Genomic DNA, 6,298 nt, shown 5'->3' with positions numbered 1-6,298 from the left:
CTCTTGATTGACAAGCTACCCAGCCAATAGCATTAATTTCCGGTTGCAAAGGATATGACACGATATAGAAAGATGACGGATTTTGAAATGGCTGAAAAATAGGCTTCATTTACGGTTTGTAGAGTCTATGGGTGTAACGCTGTCCATTCTTTTTTACAGTCTCTGCTGTTGTCAGTGCTGTGTGTGCTGTGGTGCAAAGGGAACTATCTGATGTTTCCGGAGAGATGTCCTGGCCACAGGTTGACCAGACAATACTACACTATGCCTGTCTTTTTCTTAGGCAGAGTAAACCACGTTCCGACTGATGTTCACAAGGGCTTTTTATTTCTCCCAAGAGAGACACCGTGAAAAACTGTGAATGAAATGACATAAAACAAATATATTTTTTAACACAATGAATTTGAAATGTCCTTGTTGGCAGCCATTTGCTGTCATCTTTTTCCATGAAATGTCCACATTATCAATGAAATGTCCATATTGATGAATTGTCCATGTTGCATAAACACACACACACACACACACACACACACACACACACACACACACACACACACACACACACACACACACACACACACACACACACACACACACACAATAACGATGACTGAACAGACCAACAAAATAAACAGGTGACATACCGTGTGCGCCTTCTACACAGAATATCTAGGTTATTTTTCTATCTTATTTATCTGTATTTATATTTTGTAGACTCTTCTTGGCATAGAAAGAGCTCCTTTCACCTCTTAAAATGTTTGTTCTGCCCTGCTCAAACCCAACAGGTGAACTCAATGTTGCTTTGATTAGTGTCAGGTGATATCTGCTACAGCGGGCCACAATGCAGAGAACAGTAGAACTATATCACCATACTCCATACACATACAATACAGTATATTACCCAAAATAACAAATATATTCTATTTTCAGAGAATAATGAAATAAAATACCCATCTCTGAGACAGCTACACACTCCTTAGACCGTCAGTTCTCAAAGTGGTTCTTTGTGCTGCGCTATGAGCTTGTAGATCTGTTATTTTTGAAAAATCGTGAACATTTGTGCAAATCTTTGAATATATATGTATATTACTAGAGGGTCGGGGCGCTGCGCGCCCCTCCCCCTAGCCGCTGCGCGGTGCTTTGTGTTTGTTGGTCTCTATAATATATAAAGCCATAATAGGAGATGTTCCCAATGGAGCTATGCCCAAATATGGAGTGTGTTGTCTGACCTCACTTGGGTCTCGTTGGGCGGTTATATAAAGCCATAATAGGAGATGTTCCCAATGGAGCTATGCCCAAATATGGAGTGTGTTGTCTGACCTCACTTGGGTCTCGTTGGGCGGTGGTCGGCGATGACGCTAAGGAACAACATGGCCGACTGTAATGTTGTGAGTTTGTGTTGGCCGCGATTAATTATGCTGTGAGGGGGCAGATGTGTGCTGAGCAATATGAAGTGGCCTACAGACTGCGCGTTGTGGCGTGTCTTGTTAGTGACATTGATATGTTGTTTTTGTGTTTAGTCCCACACAGTGGCAGGGTTTTTTTGGGGGTTTTGGGTTTAGAAATGTATATATATATACTCAAATCTTTGCTTCTGGAGGTCCCTGGCACAATATATTTTTGAGATGGGGGTCCGCTGCCAAATACATATTATAATCTTTGGGGTCCTTGACATGAGCCACTGTCTTGGATTAAATGTTCACAAGTTTTTACGATTGTTCAAAAATAGCAGATCTACAAGCTCATATAGCGTTATCATTTAACTAAAATCTTTGCTTCTGAGACTGACGTGGATCTTGATGATCCTTTAGCGGTGTCAACGGTCATGAACGAGGCCTCCTCCTCCTCCTTCTGGACCATGGCATGACATGTTATGAATCTAGTATGCATGCTAGTATCATGCTCTATAAAGCGTGGCACTGTCTTGTCAGTTGGTCATGTTCCTCTCTCATGCCATGTCGCACTTGGTCAGGTGTCTGTTCTCAAGCTAAGAATAATGTTCTAGAACATCTGATTCTGATTCAGATTCAGATTTATTATCACTTAGATGCACTGTTTAGGTGTACAGTGTGTGAAAATCTTAAGCTGGGACGCTCTACAATAAAAACAACAACCACTTAAAAAGGATGATAGAAGACTTGAGCGTTTAGGTCGAGTCTTCTATCATGTGCCCACCATCTCCCCCCCCCCCACTCAGCACCTCAGCACTTGTGCATGCACAAACACATTACTCACACACCTGTCACTACCTTTGTCTTTTCAACCTGCTGTTGTCTCAAGTTTCTGCAATAGCTACTGTATCTCTCTTTACAAAATGATGAGATGAGAAGAAAAAAAAAGAAAGAAAATTAAAATCTGGGACCTTTCCCTTTCCTTGCCCCGCATTGAGAGCTGGTAGGTCTGCTATTTTAACCTATGACATGCACAGAATAGGGACCTTTTGCTGAATATCAGACCTTTGACAAACTTCTCTTGGACAGCAATTTGAACCACAGCAGAAAACAGTCTCAGTTTGCCTACAGGTTGATACTTAGCCGAGTTCTGTGGGTTTACATTCTGTTTCTCAATCTCATCCGCCGGGCCATATTGGACCCCTTTGCAGGCGGTTTGGGGCCCACTCGCTGCCACACACTGGTCTGGGCAGGCGGAGGGCTGGAATGAGTTCCGTTGGTCATCTTGGAAGAAGGCACATCTTTGTTAGAGGTGTGGGAGGAGAAACCACTGATGTTGTCGGACGTGGCTGGTTTGAATTGTCCCTCAAATAACTCTGTGCTATTATTGATAGTTGACAGCTTTCCATTCGACATGGAGGGGCAGATCCTTGCTACGGGTACACTGACAGAAAGTGTTGAGGCTGTGGGGCGCTCCTTATCTGCAACAGGTTCCCTGGCAGGTGTGATAGCCATATAGGCACTGGGGGCTGGGTTGTAGTTGACCGAGAGGGTGGGGGGTGGGGAGATGATGGTGGGCACATCTGGCACTTCTGCCACTTTGTTATCTTCTGGGCCTTTGAAGGAAGGCTCTGTGCCAGTCCTCTCCGAATTTGTCGTGTGCCCTCCAGAGCCTACAAAAGGTGATTCCCCCAGCCGGCTGGAGTTCAGCGCTGTGCTGTTCAGGTTGAAGACAGCCATTTTCAGGATGAACTGGGTAGACCGGGGGGCAAAATGAGTTCTGTCGGTCTCTTGGGGTACCAATGCCACCTTGGAAGTGGGCAAGTCTTTGTTAGAGGCGCAAGAGGCGAAACCACTGGTGGTAATGGTGCCAGTGGAGAAGGGCCCAGGGGTCGAGGGGGAGGGCTGGGAAAAGAGGCTTCTGAAGGTCCCCGTCATTGGAGAGGAAGAGTTCAGTGGAGGGAAATGGAAGTGAGCGTGGTTGAGTGAGGGCTGAGACAGAGCGCTGGCCAAAGGCTCTGTGTGAGTGGTACTGAGCCCAGGGGAGTCCTGTCTGTCCACAGGGGATGGTACATCTTCACCGCCTTTAGAAGGAGGACTGTTCTGCTCTGTGCCCTGCATGCCGCCCTCCCTCAGGGATTCGGTTGGTTTGAATGGTCCCTCAAGCTCTTCTGTGCTATTGTTAGTATGAGACATCACTGCTGTCATGATGGGTGTTTCCAGTTGTCCACTCAACATAAAGGCACCGATCTTTGCTACAGGTGTGGGGGGATCCTTATCTGCAACAGGTTCCTTGGCAGGTGTGATAGCCATGGCGCCGGGGACTGGCTTGTATTTGTCGGAGGTGATGGGGGGTGGGGAGGTGCTGCTTTGAAGAGAGTTTTCAGGCAGATTTGGCACCTCGGCCACTTCATCATCTTCTGGGTGTTTGGTCCTCTCCCCATTCATTGTGTCCTCTCCAGAGCCTGCAAACGGTGAATCCCCCGGCTGGCTAAAGTTCAACGTTGTGCTATTCTGGTTGAAGACAGGGCTTTTCAGAATGGACTGGGCAGGCAGGGGGCCAAAATTAGTTCTGTTGGTCTCCAGGGACAATGGTTGGGGCATCGAAGCTGTCTTGGCAGTGGACATGTTTTTGTTAGAGGTGTGGGAGGAGAAAACGCTGGTGGTGGTGAAGTTGTCTTCATGCTGCGACCGGCTGTCCTTGTTCTTGAACAGGGAGAATGAGCCTGTGGAGACCAGCCCAGTAGTAGAGGAGGAGGGCTGGGAAAATAAGTTGTTGGAGACCCCCTGCAGCAGGGACGACGCGTCAGGGATGTGGTTCAGCGGGGACCGATACAGATATCCATCGTGAAAGTTTAGAGATGCCCTGCTGACCAAAGGCTCTGCATGAGCAGTACTGGACCCAGGGGAGTCCTGTAACTTGATGAGGGGTGGTCCCTCTTTGCTGTCATTGGGGGGAAGGGGCTGGTTGTGCTGCTCCATGCCCTGCATGCTGTCCTCCTTCAAGGATTCGGCTGGTTTTAATGATAACCCCTCAAACTCCTCTGTGCTATTGTTAGTAGGCGACGTCACTGTTGTCATAATGGGAGTTCGCAGCTTTCCATTCAACATAGAAGGACCAATCTTTGCTATAGGTGCACTGAAAGTATATGCTTTACATGGGAAAAGGGAAGTGGGACTGGCAGCGAATGCCTTGATGATAGGGGAGGCAAACGTGAACAGTACACAGGGGGGTGTCGAGGTTATGAGGGGCTCCGTATCTGCAACAAATTCCTTGGCATGTGTAGCCATGGCACTAGGGGCGGCGTTGGAGTTGACAGAGGTGATGGCAGGGGGTGGGCAGGTGCTGATCGGAAGGGAGATGGCGGGCAGATCTGCCACCGGGACCACTTTGTCATCTTTTGGGTGTTTGGGGGAGGAGAGCTGTGTGCTGGTCTTCCGTCTCTTCATCGCTCCCCCTCCAAAGCCTGCACTACTGGCTGCAGGCATGCTAGACAGGGCAGGCCCATTTGGGCTAGTTGTGCCTTGAGAAGGGCCTAGGGCCGATTCAGGGATGTCAGGTGATTGTCTTTTGGGGGCTTTGACCGAGTCCCTGAGGGTCCTGTCCAGGAAGCGTCCCGTGGGGGTCTGAGATGGGCTGAAGGAGACAAAGCGGTACATTGGGATCACCAGTGTCTGTACTGGGGGGAGAGAGGAATCCAGATCTTTCTCTTTCCTCTGCAAATGTGAAAGGTCTAGATTTTGGCCTTCCAGTGATGCTGACAGGGGAGAGGAGGCTGCAGATGGGGTTCCCTTAGCAGCTAGTTGAGGGTTTGACCACTTCTTAAGGGACTGTAGCATGCGTCTGGCTGTGACACTGGTTACCCCACAGGGCTGGGCCCTGGCAGGCTTGCCTATTATCTGCCTCTTCATGGGGGCCTGGTGAGGTGTGCTGGGGCGTGGCCGGGTGCTCCTGGCTGCAGCCGCTCCACCATAGGTAGTCTTTCCTGGGTAGAAGGGTGAATCCCCCAGCTGGCTGTAGTTCCGCACTGCGCGGTTCAACAATGAATTAGAAGCCGTTTTTTTCAGCCTGGACTGGGGGTCAGAATGAGTTCTATTGGACCAGAGGTGGGGTATCGATGCAATCTTGGTGGGCACATCTTTGTTAAAGGTGCAGGAGTACAAACTGCTGGCGATGGAGACATTGTTATCTTCATGCTTCAACAGGTTGTCCAGAATCTCCTTGACCAGGGACAGCTTTTTGGATAAGGGCCCAGGGTCTGAGGTGGCGGGCTGGGAGAATATGCTGCTGGAGACCCCAAGCGCTGCTGGAAGGTGCTGGCTGTTCTGCTCCGTGCCCTGCACGCTGCCCTCCTCCAGGGATTTGGTTGGTTTTAATGATCCCTCAAACTCCTCTGGGCTATTGTTAGGAAACGTTACTGCTGTCATAATGGGAGTTTCCAGCTTTCCGTTCGACATAGAGTGACCAATCTTTTGTGCAGGTGCACTGAAAGTAAGCGTTGAGGCTGTGGGGAGCTCCTTTTCTGCGACCGGTTCCTTGGCAGGTGTGATAGCCCTGGCACTGGGGGTTGGGTTGTAGTTGATGGAAGTGGTGGAGGGTGAGGAGGTGCTGATTGGAAGGGAGATGGCGGGCAGAGCTAGCACCTCGTCACGATCTTCTGGGTGTTTGGAGGAGGACTGGGTGCTGGTCCTCTCCCCATTCACAATGTCCCCTCTAGAGAATGTGGACGCTGAATCCCAAACCCGGGTAGTAAAGTTCCACGCTGTGGCATTCAGGTTGAAGAGAATCGTTTTAACTGTGTCTGTTAGTTGACTGGTCCGGCCTGGCTGCTTCTGTTTACTCTTGGCATAGGGTTTAGGGGAGATATGATGAGGTCTTATGCTGACTTTAAGTTTCCCTTGGCCCGAGG

The sequence above is a fragment of the Gymnoscopelus microlampas genome, assembly GCF_963454915.1.
Source record: "Gymnoscopelus microlampas genome assembly, chromosome: 24".
Lineage (NCBI taxonomy): Eukaryota > Metazoa > Chordata > Actinopteri > Myctophiformes > Myctophidae > Gymnoscopelus > Gymnoscopelus microlampas.
Note: the sequence above shows the minus strand (reverse complement) of the source record.